This window comes from Metopolophium dirhodum, chromosome 2 (assembly GCF_019925205.1).
Source record: "Metopolophium dirhodum isolate CAU chromosome 2, ASM1992520v1, whole genome shotgun sequence".
In the NCBI taxonomy this organism is placed as follows: domain Eukaryota; kingdom Metazoa; phylum Arthropoda; class Insecta; order Hemiptera; family Aphididae; genus Metopolophium; species Metopolophium dirhodum.
This window is the reverse complement of record NC_083561.1, coordinates 784,462-804,306: the sequence shown is the minus strand read 5'-3', so window position 1 is coordinate 804,306 and position 19,845 is coordinate 784,462. Positions and strand designations below refer to the sequence as shown.

Below are 19,845 nucleotides of genomic sequence, written 5' to 3'. Positions count from 1 at the left end.
ACAAACCAAATAAATAACCGGATGATATGCGTTTACGTGACAAGAATATGACACTGGTAATATTTTTAATAGCTATAAACAACTGCACCGTCCGGAAGTAAAACTATAATATATAATATCTCCACCGGTCAAATATTTCATTTCTTTCAAACCGGTAAATAATATTGTTTAAGTTTAATAGTTTCCGTAAAAAAATCACTATCGGATGATGTCATCGATTACTAAAATATGATTACTATTAAGTTAGATCTCCGCCACGCAAATTGTACATATTATTATTATTATTTATTATAAGACCGTTTTCGTGTTGTATCCACATGTGCAGCAAATTCTGTAGACTCAATGACCCCGGGTTGCTTGAGGTACAGCGGAGAAGGCGTAGCAATAAAAATTATTAAAGGAATTCTCGCCGGTATGATGATGATTAGTTGTCCGACAAAGGGCAAACGGGACGCCATAAGTTATTATCGGAGGTCTTTGTAGAATAACAGGGGAAAAACTGTCTCCATATGGTTTTTTTCCATTTATTATATACATATATGTATACCTACGTATTATTTTTTTTTGCAACTATAAGTATACCTATGTGCCCCGCTGCGAAGTTATTAGAGTCAATAAACATCATAATAACTATACGAGGGTCTCCTCGAAAAATTGTTATAATATATTATATAGTCCCTAATGTAGTAGGTCATTATAAACAAATCTACCTTGTTTTTTATTTTTATTCATTTCTTTATTTTTGTTGACCGGTTAGTTGTCTGCCTTCTTGGATTTAATATAATAATCTTTTTTTCAATTCGAAATTTCAACAAAATCGTTCCACATGAAAAAAAAAATCATAAAACTACACCATCACCGTCATTATCTATGGAAGATTACTAACAAAAGTTAATGGACTTTTTTACTTTTATATTTTTTATTTCCTCAATTGTATACCTACCAAATAAAGAAATACATTTTACTCCATTCATATATGAAGAAAAAAAGTGTTAAAAATAAAAAAATAGTCTATAAGTATGGGTAGATGTGATATATAATACTTCAAAGTTAAAGTTATTGTCAAATGTTCAGAAAAAACAGTAGGCATAGTCTCTTCTCACTGTTTATTTTAAACAAATCTGTAGATATATTTAAAAATGTTACCAAACAAATAATTTAAAAATCTAATTTCAGAAATAATTGTTTCTTTTTAAAAATATTTTTTTTATCTGATGTCTGAATATTATATTTTACACTTCAAATTATATTGTCTATTACTTCTTAAATATTAGTTAGTATAGTTAAATAATTATACGTTAACTGTATGCTTTAAACATGCAATTACCAAATCAAATTTAGTATAAAAACAAAAATCTTGTGCAGTTAATATATTTAATTTAAAGTTTGAGTAATTGATGATAAGTAAAATATAAATTGTCATAATATATTTTGAGAATAATTCTGAGCGTTAAGATATAATCACTATGTCGATTGTCTAAAAACGGGCGTTTGCTTATATTTTAATATTATGCACAACTATCTCAAGAATACTAACAGTTTTTATAAAGCCAGTCCTATAACTTTACTATTTATATTACCTAGTTAAATTTTTCGCATGATTATTTTTGTGTATATATTTTTACTACCAAAAATAATAATTTTTTTTACTAAATTTACCAGAGTTCATAAACTTTTACAATAATATCTTTAAAATATCGACGAAATGTTTGAGCTATATCGTTTAAAACATCGCATGCGTGTGAAGAGGGATTTTTGAGAGGTCGGAGAGGCCTTGGAACGCCATATAGTCAAGTGCATGTTTGTTGTGTGGAGGACATAGAAGGGTATTTATCTTTAAAAACAGTGGATAAATTTCACCACTCAGCTGCATGCCAGCACTAGAGAAACGCCATCGTATAACTCATATATGCACCATGTATAGCTTAACACTAGTATTATCTGACTTATTATGCACCTACATATATACCCACAGAATACAAATTAGATTTTGAAATTCTCATAGGTTTCCATTCGGACGTCGATACTAACTGATTAGACACTACTTGTTCGGGTATGACACGTATGCAAATTCATATATGGTATTCACAATGGCCTAACGAGGTTTTTGTAATTGAGGCTAACTTATTATAGATATACACTGAAACACACACTGAAAAACACAGGACAGTACGTATATTTGTTAATAAGAAGTATCGAGGCACTTGTCCAAACAAGCCTTCCGGAAAGATTCGGTGGGAATAGCAATCAGTCAAAATGACGTTACATCATCAATTTTTTGACAACTGCAACAACACGATTTCGAGTACCTATAATGATTGACATATTACAATATCACGCAGTGGCTGTGTAACTTGATGATAATCTATAACTTACAAGTAGACGAGTGTTTATAAAGGTCGAAATTGTCGATTTTTAGTTATATAAAGTCATTATAAATATTAGGTATTTCAACTATATTTAATAATTAATTACTGCGAGAGGCGGGTGAAAGAAAAAGAGTAGCAAAAATATATTTATATATATACAATAGATCTAATATAACGAGGTGGGTGGATTTTTTTGTTATTGGCAGACGACTTGAAAACGGAGGGGAAGATCCAATATAAAAGTATTCTAAAGAAATGTAATTTGAAAAAAATAACGATCCGTGTGTTTCTGATGTTGAGAGGATAAATTGGGACAGGTGCACCAGTCAGCACACCTTCTCGTCTGTCGGCGAAAAGGGATCGAAGGCGTGCAACATAACAAAATAAATCTATTCTGAAGTTATTATTTTTCTACACCAATAATTGATTAAATTTAAATTTATATTGGAAAAAATAATGAATTTATTACAAAATTTACTTTTAATTTGTATAGAAATAAAATAAAAGCTTAAATTATTTGTTAAATTGCATTTAACATAATTATGTTGAGACCCATCGCTATTTGTTAAAACTACATAATTATACTGTAAAAATAAACGAGTCAACGTTTAAAATAAATGCTGAACAAAATTATGTATATGACTAGAACATTTATTTGCTTTTAAAATGTAAAGCTGTAGAAGAGGATAAGCTAATTTATCCCACCACGTCCAAATACCTTAACATACAACCCGAGATACAACACGTCATTGTTAATAATGATAAGTGTTAACCACTTAAATAAATAATTATAACAGTATTAGAATAAGTGATAATTAGCGATATATTTAACTTAGTAATGAGAAGTATATTTTTAGTAAGCAAAACATTAATTGAGACAATACAAATTAATCTTTAAAACTATTCAGAATATGGATTTTATAATTTTCATTTTATAGGCAATAATTTAAAAATGTAGGTACCTACATATTATGATTTTGAAACTTTATATTTAAAAACTCTAACTGTAAACCGCGTTATGTGAGAAATAGGAGAAAATCCATAACGATACCCCTTTTCTTAGACTAGTTTGAAACCCAGTTCAAAATGATCATCCTAAGGAGTTTGCTATGACAAACTTAAAACAAAAAATAGACATTTACGAACCCGGCTAACACTAGTTGTAGGTACAAATATCAGATGACAGTATGACACTGATAATTTATAACTCTTTTACAAAGACCACGGGGTTATGCTTGCACACAAACTCAATGTTATTTTTTTATTTTTTTTTATAGTATTATAATTGATTCAATTATTTATTGTCACTAAGTAGAACTCATCTTTTTTTAAATTGTGAATATTATGTAGGTACCTACCTATAAATATGTATGTATTCACTTAAACTTGTAAACACGTATAGGTAATAATATGTTTATATAGGTTACCTACATGCCTATTATTTATAATAACAAAAAAAATTAAAAATTAGTATTAATATATAATATTTTAAATAAGTACCTATATAATAAATAAAATATAATGATCGCGGGTGAATTCGCTACGAAATGTTTCTAGGTGAGTACCTATATATCACTATATTATAAAGACGCCAGTTACTAATGTATATATACTGCTCATGACACATTTATCGTATATTATAATTTTATATCATTAATCCATCGTACCTACTTTGCTCGCGGTGATAGGTTGCGATATAGATACGGTATATAAAGACAAAAAGCACACTATATAGTACATAGTACATAACACAAGTGAAAACCGGTATAATTTATGAAAATATAAATGTCGTCCAGTCTAGTGAACACGTATCAAATTACGATGGCGAACTACCTGAGGAGCAGATTACATCTCGAAAATATATTCCGCGGACGACAACGATGATTTCTGATGTTTTATGAGTAAAAGGTAAACGTTGGTAACATTATAAAATAAAAACAAAATGCATCACTATTATATTATTAACACGGAAACGTCATCGGTAGCTTTTTTACGCTGCGTGTGAGGTCTGGTGAACACGATGAAATTATGCTAATGGGGCGAAGGTCTAGCGAATGCCAGGACGCGGGGGCTTTGGCTTTGGCTTTGGTGACGACCGACGCTGAACACACGGCACATGCTTTTTTTATCGGGGAGGAGAGGTAACCCGGGGCAGGTATGAACGTTCAGAACTATGAACACCGTGAAATAAACGAGATTTCTGTATACAATTCTCTCACAATATTGGCGGGAATCGCCGTTTAAACATGTGTGTTAAAACTAAATAAGAATGTCCCCAAGGGGACGTTTTAATGACCCGTCCCTACATAACAATATCTATACAAAATTCTTCGGAATCTCGCGATTTGTTTTATCTGATATTTTTCGCAGTTTTCGTTAATAAAACCACCGCCCTCCATTGCGTACAGCGAAACCGTTTGTCGTTGCGTTATTATAGTTGCAGTGTGCCATGATTTCATAAAACCTCCCACGGGGAACAAAATCGATCCGCGAGCAATTGATTCCATCCCCCCCGCTGTGTAGAAAACGGGCGTGGAATTTTGGTTGTATAAATGTATGTTATATCACAGCGGTCATATCAATAAAAAAAAATTATTTAACGGGTACAAAAAATGTTATGACGATTAGTTTTTCAAAAACATGTTAAACTAGTAAAATTTTCAATAAAGGTAAGTAGTAATATAGTACCTCCATATTTATTTGTAATACAGATGTATATTATCATGATTCATAATAATATTATGTAGAAATACTTTTTTGTCTATGCCATTATAGTGTTATGTTGCGGCTCATTGTGCGCGACATGTCATATTCGTATACATTAAACACTTCAACATATTCATATAGATAGGTATTCCATTAACAACGACACCAAATTTAACTTTTTTAAATGTTATACAATATTTTTTAAATAGGTATAAAAATGACCAACTATATAAGAAGTAGGTACCAATTACTTGTGAACAAACTTTGAAAAAAAAATGATAGATAAAATATGATACTATTATATTTTTTTACGATTACTCAATGTAAAAATTGCATCCAAACTAGTAATAACAATAAATAGTAAGTACCTACATCATTATCGTATATTCGTATAATAGTTTTATACAAAATACTTATATTATAATTTAATATATTATTGGCCTTTAAATATTTTTTAAATTGCTTGAAGTAATCGGTACCTATATAACACAAATTATATTTAGCCATACATGTATCGTTGCTTGGAGTAATTCCAAGTAAAGTAGATTTACTGACACAGTATAATAAAGTTAGACTTTTTTTAATAAAACTTATTCTGTGGGCGTTCATTTAAATTTAATTACAGCTAACAAGGGTGTGAAACTCAGAAAAAACTTTTGAATAAATAATTTAATTTGGTGTGGGTATTAGTTTCTTGTTTTTAAACATTCAGCGGAGTTAGTTATTTTGATAGGAACATAGGTAACTATAATTTCAATTGATTCCAAATAAATGTAAACAATATTCAACTTTTTAAACTAAACCAATAAAGCAAAAAAATATTGAAGAAGTGTGTAACGGAAAAAAAATAAAAAATACCGGTTAACCAAAACTAGTAATATATGACATTACTCCGAATGATATTAACATAAACATGTAAGCTGCTGATCTGCGTATCTATATTTTATATTTAAATACAAAATTAATTATTGATTTAAATATGAAATGTTTGAATGATTTTGTATTAAACATGTAGAAAATGAAATATATAAGAAATAGGATGTAACAGATTTCGCTTATATAATATAGTGTAAAATATATAATATATAATATATAATCCTATAAATAATATATTATATTCATATGACCTATTTATTATTGCTTTAAAAAATACTAAATTACTATAATACAATTGATACCTATGTAGATGATTTTTTTTTAGATGAATGTACCATAAGTACCTAAGTGTTTTCAAGTAGGTATTACAAATATATTTATATCAATCATTTTTTCTTTTTTCTTTTAACTATTTCGCATTGAACTTTGTCAATTTACTCAGGGAGCATGGGATAATTACACTATTTTACGTATAAAATGTACATATTACCTATATTTAAAGATCAGGGACGTTTTACGATTTTAGCCAATGGTTGGGGGTGGTGTTGGGATACGGGCCCATATAATCCCGTGGTATTTTCTCGGTGACCTCCCCTTCTTCTGTTCTATTTTATGGATCCCCAAAATACGCCAAAATACTACCAAAAAAAATACAACGGCTTTAAGTAAACGCCATTTGCATAATTAACCCATTACTTGGGTTAGGTTAGGGGTTTGGTACGTACTGAATGTTCCGAACCGGTCTATCCATCGTTTGAAAATCCCCGTGTCGACCCCACCGACCCATAACAAGAGCTATTGTTGATTTTTTGCAGACCGTGGGTAGTATATATGTATATAGCAATTGTAACAGAAGTAGTAGTAGTAGTAGTAGTAGTAGTTGTAGTAGTGTAAACTGCGGTGCGTTATTGTTGTTGGTGTAGCAGCAGAGCGGGGTTAAAATTTATACACACATACATATTATTATACCACCGGCTACCTGTGTTTTGTGCGAAACCACCCTTGATTTTGGTTTCTTCCCGCGAAAAAACACACCCTCCGTATGTGATTTATCGGGTTCGAAAAGCCTTGGCTGTATTGTTTTGCGTCCGAGTACGAAATGGAACGAAAAAAAAAACGTGTACAGAAAGAAAACACAAGCGTGTGTATTGTAATATGTGACGTAAAAACAATCTTTTCACACCGCCAGTCATTGCAGCTATACCTCTGCGGGGCTAGCCACCACGGGTAAGTGCACAGTAAAATAAAAAACACAGTTACTTTTCCCCGTTTTTATTTCACATCGTTTGTAGTCACGCCTTTTCGAGTTCATATAATATATTATATACAAAACACAACGGGGATACTGGGTTCATTTTATAGAGCCCTAAACTGCCAAAAACGTTTTAACTCTAAAAACGACTATTAACTAACACGGTTGCAAGTAGGTATTTATATATCACATATAACATAGAGTGATAAAACCGTATGTATTTCAAACAACAGGTTCACTGTAAAAATGTATAATTCGATAGTAATAACTAATAAGTAATTGGAATTTTGTTACAATTTAAGATAATTTCATAACAATAGTTAAATAGATCCATTAAGTCGAGAAAAAAACTTGTATTTACTATTTTAATAATTATCTTGCCCACAAACACTAAAAAAAATTATTGCTTTAATTAAAAACAATCTTCATTTTCTCGAAAAATAAAAACAGATGTTATTGTAAATTATAACTTTTATTTCACACGTAAACAAATATATGAGTATATGACACGTAAAACACAAAATAATTTACATAACTGAACACATTTTAAAAATGTTTATCTGGTTTATTCTGTGCAAACATTTTTAACCATCTAAATTCAGTATCTTAACTAGTATAAATATTTAGTACTTGTTTATATTATGTAAAAATGAATATGGTCACTATAGACATGGGCTATATGTATACAATCACCTAAAGCTAATCAAGACATGGCTAATATTTATTAATATTAATGAGAATGTAATAATACCCCTGGATTGCCAAAATACGTAAGAACTGAGTACTAAGAACAATTTTAAAATATGGAGAAAAAAAATATACACCCTCTTATATACACGGCACAAACAGTATGGGTGCGGAATACATAATGATATTGGTCGATTGAAGAAAAGAAATCTTTGCAGTTCCATAAAATATAAGGGGAATAACAAGGAATACCTATCTTCTAATATAGATAAAAAAATACAAGTTGGATTCCTTAAAAATGATAAAATGTCCATGGCTTCCTGCTATAGTTGCTATTAATTTTGTAAGAAAACTAATACTAAGTTTTGTATGATAGGTATTAATTGAATTAAATATTAATAGATGAATATTTTCACTATGCTCCAAAATTTAATTCAGCCAATCAAATCTTCGGTTCATAGAAACTTTAAACTTTAAACCGATCATACTTTCTATTCTATGGAATATTTATGAACTTATTGAATATAGTTTAAACATCATTAATCAGGTATAGATTATACTTAATTGATGTAATGTTTTTTATAAAATAATAATACAATACTGATGGATTAAAAATAAAAATAAAATGACTGTACTTAACATATTTAATGAAATACAAATATATTTATTCCTATATCAATACAAATTTTTAATTCTTTAATAATAATTATCACGGTATAAAATAGATAGGTAATATAATATAATATAATAGATACGATTAAACATTTTTTCACATTAACGTAAAAAAAGAACGTCTATAAAGAGAAAATAATCGTGCTTGCTTAATACTTAATAGTATTTAATATGTTGAAACACGATTATAGAAACCCAGCTGCTCAATAATCGAAAATGTATATTATGAAAGCAACAAATGCTTTTGGAGTGGTGAAAAATGAATTATACGACCTCATCGAGACTGCAATGTTAACAGTGACGACTTGCTATGTGTATATATATTACTGTGAGTGTTTTCGAAATAATTACTTTCATTAATTCTCGGCACATTCTTTTGTTTCAGATTCTGACACGAAGGGGTTGGAAAACATTTAAACTTAAAAACAAAAGAACCCCATACACCTCCAATCTATCTACGGTTTTCGTGGCATAATAATTAGCAACCACGCCAACCATAATATGTACAGTACATATAATAAATATGGAGATCGAGTGCGACGGGTTTCCAAGTAAGACGAGACAAGTAGGAAACGGCTTGTCAGGAGAGGCTTGGAACGTTTACATGACATCCCAAAGGCATGAGGGTGAGCTTCATGATGGTGTATGCGCACGATAATAATAAATTGAACTAAAGAAATTCACAAATATAAATAGCGCATCACCTTTCTGTCGCTACGGTTATTTAATTCTACCACAGGAAATCACAAGGCCCTCTCGTTAGAGTATATTACGGAAATACGAATGAAGAACACATGGGCGTGATCGTTTTTATAGCACGAGTAAACGCCTGGTTGACACTATTATTGAAGTGGTGAAAATATCAATTGGGATGTGTTATCAAATATGACTGCAAGAATAAGGAAATCCTTCGATATTTATTAATTTTGAATCTCATTAATAATGATTTATATAAATATTCAAATTATTATTAATATAATATGTTTTAAACACAATATTATTTATTTTCAAAAATATTAAATATTTTAATCAATCACATTAAAATAAACATAATAATTTAATTATACAAACAATGCCCTAGGGCCTAGAGGAATACTGTGTCCGAAAAATTATGAAATCGGCAGTTAATAACTCACCAAAATTCTTGTCACATAAATCAACTGTCCAACTATATTAACTACAGGTATAGGAATTTATAGGATAATTTGATTTAAAATAAACTGCATTGTATCTACTACACCACCTATGTATAATATATACTATATAGTATAATATATATTATATTATGATAATGTGAAAAATATTGTAGTTAATTGAACTATTTAACTCGTTTTTCTCATTTTTAATTTATTATTAGTAAAATGGTCGACATGCACACATTTATAGGTGAACGCAAAGCCACGTTTCTTTGGTACCTATATGGAAAAAAACTAATACTTTGAATATTAATATGTCTATGTTTATTTAGATAAATGACTTAATTATACCTGTGGAATTTTGCTACTTTATTATGTAGGCATAATACTATAATATATTCTGGTTTAAAACACAACGATATTACAACTCGATAGGCTTGAGAAAGATAAAACAAAAATATGTGCATACAGCATCGTGTACTAAGATTACGACACACAGCACGACCTCTCTGTATACACGCGATGATGGCAGGTGTCGAGCTGCCGACATTATAAGAGAGAAATATAATGCATGTATGTGTGAGATAGAGAAAGAGGAACTAACGTTTAATGACTAAGCGAAACATCAGACATAGATAGACAAATACACACACATGCTATACGAAACATAATTATTCGGAGGTAAATATTTATAACATATACAGGGAACTGGTTTAGATACCACTTAAAATTGATTGAAAGTCTTTCAGAGTTCCAAAGACCAATCGTAATTTTACAAGCTTGATATAATATGACAATGATGATGATGATGATAATAATGATAATAAAATACATATGGGTAATCCAAATCCATAACAAATATTATCATTGGCGCCAGAATGCCAGATATCAAAAAAATCTTTACCAGTAAAAATTGTAAAATATTATGTTTAGATGGCCGATTACTAACAACTACAAGGGTTCGGAGATAAAGATAAGAAAAATAAGCCTCAGTCCCAGCAAATTCTAGGAAATAGGGTGCACGGAGTCCTGAGGGCGTATATGTCTGCATTCGAAATATTCTATAACCCCAAAGCTGATCGGTGGATAAAGTTCCACTAAATAAAAAATGAATCCCAAAAACATAGAACTCGTTTGGGTTTTAATCGATGAATTTTTTTTATTATGTATATCATTAACACAAATATATCGTTAGTATATCATTTATTTTATTGATGATATACTATTGAACAAAATATATATATTTTTTATGTAGTTAAAAAAGTGCTTAATGTTGTGCGATTTTATTAGATGCCTAATTTTTATTTTATTTTTCAATAAAATTTCAATAAATAAGTAATACGAGTAGGTAGTTACATATTATATTCTAGGTATAGATACATAATATACAAATCACCAGATCAATAAATAATAAAAATATTGTATTATACTAACTTAGCATATCTATGATAACAGTTATTTTAACTAGCATCTACCTAATATATTATACAATTTATTGAATAATATACTTTAAAATTGTAACTATTTGTAAAAAATATTTCGATAACGTTATTCTTGTAATGTATTATAGGAATTAATATTCAATAACAAGTACCTATATATAGGTAATAAAAAAATAAAGATATCTATTTATTTTTCGTAAATCATATTGTATTAATTTATAGAACATAGTATAACATTTTAATTTTATATTATAATACTTAATATGCGTACAATATTAATTTTTCATTGATAAACGTATATAATTGTAGGTATCTAATAAAATTTATATTGTTATTTGTTGTAGATCAAAGTGTACCACGAATTTAAAATGATGACTCTTTGTTTTCAAAAATAATTAATATTTAAGACAAAATACATTTTTTATATTAGGTATAGTATATAACACTACTTTCCAAATACTGACGCGATCAGTGTTCGTGACCTCACGTTTGCACTCGTACATTTGAGACGTATGTCAAGGATAGAAGAAATTACGGGGAAATTGTATAACGTACACCTATACCCAGAGTATACCTATTCAAAGACTTCATCCAGGTTACCCATTCCAGTCACGGTTCCTACAATGGTTTACGGCGGTTTTCATTTCGACTTATATACCATTATTGTTAGGCGTTAGAGATATCTAAGCAATATTTTTGTGGTCGGCGGAAAATTTAACGGGTTTTCTAGTTGGAATAAAGAATATATATAAAGGGAAGTTAATGCTTTTTATTGCATCCACCGACGACGTGATGTTTTATCGTGGTATCCATAAATCATGTACGGGGTACCCCAAACATAGACCATGGTAATCCTATGTAAATACCTGTCATCGACAATACATATTGCTACTATTATTATTTTGATAATATTGCATATTATATAGCTGAAGAGTAATAACTATCAACTCCTTTCCACCGAAATCTGATTTAAGAGACACGATGATTTTAGTAATACTGCTGACACAAAGATTGATATTAAATCAGCGCAAACCTCGGAGAGTACCTACATAATATATACATACCTACCTACCTAATACGTTCGCGTAGGAGCGAAGGTGAAAGAGTTAGTGCTACCTGTAGTGATGCAAATTTACATATCTCATTAATCCTGCCACCAATCAAATACGAGATTAATGTCCAGGAGTGTATAATTTCACACGCTAACACGCTTATAATATCAGACATTCGGCTTGAAAAACCATATACATATATTCTTCAGCTTCTTACTTTATATAAGGTACATAGATATTCATATTCAGTAGGTAGGTTAAGTTATATATTTTATTTGTGCTTTAAATACAAAATAGGACTAAAATAATATACCCGAATAAAACTATGTAGGTAAGATAATTCATCTGAATTTTCACGAAAAAATACCGTGGTATTAGGTTAATTTTTTCTTATGAACAGCCTGAATGGGTAGGTAATAGAAATCTAACACAAACTGCTAAAATGTTTTAAAAAAACAACTTTTTGTATAATACTAACAATACCTATTTTAACAGTTTTTTAGTACCTATATAGCTATAAAATGTATTTTTATGATACTCTTTCCATTTTCCAAATTAACTTTTTAATATCATGTTTTTTTGTATACTAAATTAAAAATTGTAATATAAAAAAAAATGGGTTAAAATCGAGTTTTATATTAAATCAACTTAATAATGAAAATAAAACAAATTTCTAGTAGGTACCTATCTATACTAAATTTGTATTGTTTGTTATTTAAATTATTATTACTCGAATAAGTTGTATAATATATTATGTAATATGCCTAAATATAAATCCTAATCTAAATAATTTTTATTTTTTATGTTACAAAAGTTATTCTTACTAAGAAAATATGGAAATCAATCGAATAAAATTAAAATTAAATACCTACGCGCTATCATAATCAGAATCTTAAACTCTTGTTAATACATATCGATTTACCTAATTATAGTTTTCTTATTTCATCGTTTTGGGGCAGTTCCAAATATTTTAACTTCATGGTCAACCACTGTCACGAGATAAATTACCAAGACCGACAATTTTTTTTTCGACGAGGGTAGAACACGATCGGTGGCATTTGATTGACAGGCTACGTGCCAGGTCCCTGGTTACCAATACTATAGCGACTTCAAGGGTTTTACACGAAGACGAAGGAATCACCAGGTTTCCAGTTTATTTATTTGTACTTCGGAATCACTGAAACAGACGTTTCATCACGTAACGAGGTCTATTTTTCCCGCAATACCTTTAAGACCCCTCTTAATTTTTTTGTAAATGCAAAAATAAATAAAACATGTTTTTGTGTAACCACTTTAAATTCTATATATATATTATATAATATTATTTTGAACAAAGATAAACATATACGGGATCATATTATAATATATAAATGTTTAGTATAAATAATCGAGAAGTAACTGTAGCATTTCATAAAGAAACGTAATATATTATATTGTATACTATAGGTACATCCATCCATAATTAATTTAATGGATTAATTTTTTTTTTTAATATTATTTAAACGTCTTATCTTAATAGGTATTAGTGCGTTACTATTGAATTCAATACTTATAGTCAATGTTAGTTCTTAGGTACCTATAATAAACAACGTACCTACCTACGAATAGTGCGAATAGTGTATTTTGAAAATAAAAAAATATTAATATGTTCACGCGTGTGCAATTGAAAATTATTTAATAATTAATAAACTAGTAACCTACCTATGTTAATGCAAAAAAAAAACAACGCTAAGTAAAATATTGAGTTTTCGTATCTTTTTGCAGAAATTACTAGAAAACGAATTCTAACTATAGGTATATTCTAGTTAATAATATAACACAGTATTAGTATACTATCATATCTATATGGGTACCTACCTTGATAATATAATTTTTAAATAAAACGATAATTTAAAACGACTGAACGAACGGATTGCTCACAAAATTATTTTCAATTTATGATTTATAAGTTAAATATTGTACCAACAAAGGAATTCCAAGAACACTGTAAACTGGCGGATAATAATTTTGTAATGACTTCCAAGAATAATATATAAAATGTTCTATATTTTCGCCACTGACAATAATATATTTACAAAATATGTTTCAGGCGGTGTAGGTAGGTAAAGTAAAACTGGTAACCGCAAATGTTATCCCAAGAGCTTCTTAAATACCTACGACCAGTAGGACCACCAGGTTTGACGAACCCCATCGCCACCTACAGCCAGGTTATGGTTACGCTAACGAAAAATTCAAAGGGTGCCGGCAAACAATTAACATAATATTTAAATTAAGTTTCCGCTACACGACTGGCAGCAACGTGTTTGCGCACCAACCCTATTAAAATTCCGCTCACGATGACCGGTAGAAAAAAAAACCAAAAATAAAATAATTTTTGCATACCTTTTAGGCGAAATTTCCACGTTCCGGCGGTCTGTCCGTCAGCGGGATATAATCCAAAAAAAATGACGCACACGAAAGTTGTCGAGTGTCAATGTTATAATACTTCCTGCACTGAAATCGGTTTTCCGATATTGACGGCACTAACACATTCGCCACTAAGTCGAAAAATTTAAATCGTTTGCGCGAAAAAAAACTACGACGCGGCGGAATCGGACTCGCGAGAAACGAAACGAAACGGACAACGACGACGACGACGACGGACATCCGACGACACGAAGCACACGAACGAAACTGTTCATGCGGGGCCGTCGACGAGTGCGGGGAGGCAAAACCGACGTGCTCTTTAACGGTGTGCCGCCGCGCAGTCGGGCCAACCGAACGGTCGTCGTCGTCGTCCGTCGTGTGACGACGTATGTGTACCCCGCGCGGCGGCGTCGATCCCTTCGGCGCGAGGGTGAGTCCGACGGACATTCGATACCTTTACAATAATAATAAATTGAATTATTATTATTATTATTATCATCGTCGTCGACAGCGGAGGATCGAAAACCGTACTATATAATCCGTGAAATAAAAATATAATATAATAACGATGAAAAAAACACGACCGCAATGTCGTACGTGCGTCTAATAAATTCGATTGTTATATTTCCCCAGTAGATCCATTTGAAAATTTGACCACTTTAAGTACCTGTGTGTCTACTATTATTAAGTGCACAATTTGTTGTTATCTTAGTACCTGCACGTTAGATACGTGTCATCGAGTGCTCACCTTATTATTGTCAATTATTGTCAATATTGTTTTACAACAATAATAATTAATCGTCTGTTCTCCGTCGTCCATCTGTGTTTGAGTGGTTTTGACGTTCAACGTTTTCAATCAAAAATCAAATAATTACATCGAGCAATCCTGTCATTTAATCCATTACATTATAGTTGAGTACGTAGTATTGACGGCTTAATACTTTAATGTATTTGACTAATTTCAACTTTGTTTACCTACTTATAACAATAGGCAAATCGATAAATTGATTCACAATTATTATTATTGATGCTATTCATCAATTAAAGTTCAAGTTCAAAATGAATATAATAAACTTATAATAATATATTATATACCTATCACTTATGTATATAGAGGATATAGATGTATTATATAAGATTTCGGTTCAACGAACATTACTAAATTAAATTATGTCTATAATTCAGATACGTTTTATACAATTCCGTAGGTAGTTGTTCAACTTTAATATCGTTTAGCTTGTTAGTAAACTATAAACAACCATGTATAATCGTTATAAATAATTTATTTTCCTTTAAAAAAACAAGAGAAAAAATAATTTTACATAAATTAATAATAACGTTATGAATAGGCAACTATTTAAGTATGACGTTTTGTATATGTATAATACTATAATGCTAATTAAGGAATGCACAATGCAATATTTAAATTGAATAATTTTAGAAATCTCGTACAATAATATTTTAAAATTTGTAAAAATATATCTGATAGTCATATTATGTCATCAGTTTAATTGAGAGTTTCACAGTAACTCATAATTTATAATTCAACTGTTAATATACTGTAATCTATATTCATCAGTAGGTATATGAATAAAAACGCAAATAATATTATATACGCAGTAGAAAACATCTATTGTAGGTACACATCTAGGACCCAGCAACAAAAATATAAAACTTAAATGTCTGATAATACATAATGGTATTTTAAATAAAGTAAGCCGAATTGTATTATAATAACATCCAATGATCCCATTTCAAAACAATACAAATATTTATAATAATTAATGATACATTGATCATAATAATATATAGGTACCTATTAATATCGATATTTGAGTTTGCGATAAATCATATTTAATATATTAATATCTTATATGCTTATTGTTGCACTATTATAATAATATTATAATGTCCATAAAAATATAACGACGAATAATAACTAAGAACTCTCATAATAATATATAGTTATGTGAATTTATCAATAAAACTGTAATGGCGTATGTATATAATTATACACATACATACCTATTATGACCAATATAGAAAGACAGGTTTTATTTTTTTAGTGATATTCATATAATAGCTTTTTTATTTGCGTTTCGGAACTAGGCAACAAATACTGTTTTAAAATAATTATTGTCTTGTCAACCTGCATGCACATGGAATAATATAGATATTGTTATTTAAAAATAATTGTATTTATATTTGAAGGTATTATTGTTGTACACGTATTGTATAATTACATCGCTTAATAATTGTGTTGGATAAAGGGGTTTCGTCGTTCTGTATTCGAAATTTCGAACATTCAAGTAAAATCACATAATATAAGACGTATGGCAGCGCAGTTGCTGAGTCCCTGGTTGTTATACCTAAAACCTACCTATCTTATTTATGCGCTGATTCATAGTACATAATTAATAATTAACAGTAGTGGGTATATTAATACCTTATCAAATTCAATATTATGTTCAAATTTGATTTTATAATAAACGGTCGTCATAACGTCATACACGTCAGAACGTCATATTATAATATGACCTATGATGAGCAATACGTTGTGCCGCGATATTGTTGGCTGATGTTATTACAAACCAATTCATATTATTCCTAGTACCTAAAGTGGAATACTGAAAAATAACATTAGTTAATAATATTATTATTGTGTAAATTAAATTAAATCGACAATATGCCACTAGGAAAGGGACCCCGATATTATAATAACCATTAACCACCATCGCACATCGTGACAACGAAAATCGAGACGGACCACAGCGTACGAAATGGGAACATATTGATACTAGGAATTAATAATTATTGTGTTCATAAACGGTACGTTATACACAATAATATGTGTACTGTGGCACTATTTGAATCATAATAAATTCAACAACAAGACGGTCGTTAAAGTATAACCAACAATGTTGTACCTATTCGATTATTCGAACCACACTATAATAAACGGGTACCCACTCTCGTATTATCGATCAAATTATACACGGGACGGAAAACAACAAATTTTATTCGACTATAATATTATGGACAATTTAAATCATAATATATCAGGTACTATATAGTACAACACACATAATAATATACATTAATTATTCAAAACTTTTAGTATTTTTTTTCATATAATATTATGATAGGTACGCATACTAAAACCATATATTATAATGTATATTTATAAACTATAATCATACTACTCTGCAGTGTGCATTGTTATCCGTCCAATTTCGTTCTCATGATTCGAATGAATTGCATCTGTTTGAACAGTGCTGTCGTGATGGCTCGTAAACCAATTGAAAACGAATCACACGTAGAAAAAAGTGTACCTGTCTATATATATTTTATATTATCGCGTACATAAAAAATGTCTTTCATAAAAAAAAAGCTGACTTGCTGTGAAAGCTTGTGACCGTAAAAATTGCCGACCGCCATGTCAGAGGTAAATATTTACACACGACCCGAAGATCGTATGGCGTATAATACGCCGACTATATAGTGTTGCTGCAGTGACTTCTTTCGTGCACTCCTCGAAAACGCATCGTTTTTATGCACTATGTCTCTGAAGTAGGTACACGAAGAATAAATAAACCGAGTATTAAAAAAAAATAATAATAATAAAAAAAGGTGTACATTTCTTTCGTTGATCACCTCTACAGCTGCTGTACAGAAATCATCATCGTGATGCACATTGCACGTATGGACACAGCCCCGACACACACAATTTTTCTTATTTTTTTTTGAAAGCGTTCCGAATAGGATTTTCCAAACTTGCGTAAGAAATTTCTAGCGATTTCCCAACTTCGGTTTTGACGACTATAGTCCTCCGATCGAATTAATAATAGTTGACAGAATTTTATACATGTAGGTTTCAAATGGATTTTAATCGCACGTTTGAGATTTGACCATGGTAAATATGACGTTATCTCGTGACAGATGTACACAATCGTTTCACAATGATTATTATTAGAGATGCACCATGATTGAGGTCAAAGCTTTTAATAAAAAATTCAAAATTACACCGCACAATAATTTGGGTAGGTGCTGAAATTATAATTAATTGGTTTACGAACCCACGAAAAAATATATCAACGGCTGAAGGGTTTTCGTGTAATTATTACGACGTGTAGGAGTACGCATTGATCAAAATGATTATCCACTTGTGCAGTATTAAAATTAAATACACATTAGCACTCGTAGTATTGACATAAATAAATTACCATTCAACTCTAATATAATATGACTCATCAAGTTGTGTACTGAAAAATACGCATAGGTACCTGTTACTAAATTGATATTAAATTAATTTATAATGCCTACGGCCTACTTTGTATTTTATGAATTAAAGTATAAAACCAAAATTAAAATAATATTGCTAATTGTTATACTATGTTATATTAATTCGATTTAATACAAAATAGTATATTATTAGGTATAATGAATGGTTGTAAGCTTTTATTATTAATAATAACTATCATGTTTATTAATTTATACAACGGTGACCAACATTAGTAATTAATAAACATCAATAATTTGAATGAAAAAAAATACAATCAATGAATTTTAATATTATTAGCATTGGTTATGAACACAGTATTCATAGTATTCATAGTCAATGATATTAGTCATATTATAATAGCACAATATGTACAATATAACTTTAAATTATTGAATATAAGCTAGGCGGTAGTAAACTAGTAAATTAATATATTAAATAGGTATATAGGTAAGTATATTATTGTGATAAACTTAATCAATAAAAAATATATTTCATATTATAGACCAAAAATGATTAATATTAAAAAACAACGAAATTAACAAAACTGTCCATCAGAATTAGGTAAACCATGAATATATTAAATACATAATTTAAGTAATAGTGTTTATAGTTTAAAATGTATTATAATGTGTATTCATATTATATTAATTATATTGTATAGCAGGTAATCAATATTATTCTGTATCTATTATTGAATAAAAACTACACAATTGCTAAGTTCTATGATCGTATAGTATAATAATGTAAATATAGTAGGTATAGTAATTACTAATTACTAATTAGTAACTGATACTAGTTTAATTAAAGTTGATAAGTAATCATTAGTAATCATTAGATAAATATTAAATAAGTACTTAAAATTAAATTTTATTATTTTCAGTAAAAATAAAAAAACCTTGTTATTGTTGTGCATTAGGTCCCGCTGGTTATCTTGCGATTTCAGTACTTTGCTCGTTTATTAACAC

The 19,845-nt window shown here is 29.5% G+C and overlaps 1 protein-coding gene across 2 annotated transcripts in view; it reads right to left on the bottom strand.

Annotated features, from left to right (window-relative positions):
* LOC132939308 (netrin receptor UNC5B) overlaps positions 1-14,886 on the bottom strand; it is a 126,507-nt gene extending 111,621 nt beyond the window's left edge. For both annotated transcript variants that reach the window (XM_061006399.1, XM_061006400.1), the window contains exon 1: positions 14,575-14,886. The gene's annotated coding sequence lies outside the window, so the exon portion shown is untranslated. The remainder of the gene's footprint in view (positions 1-14,574) is intronic.
* Between the last annotated feature and the right edge of the window lie 4,959 nt (positions 14,887-19,845).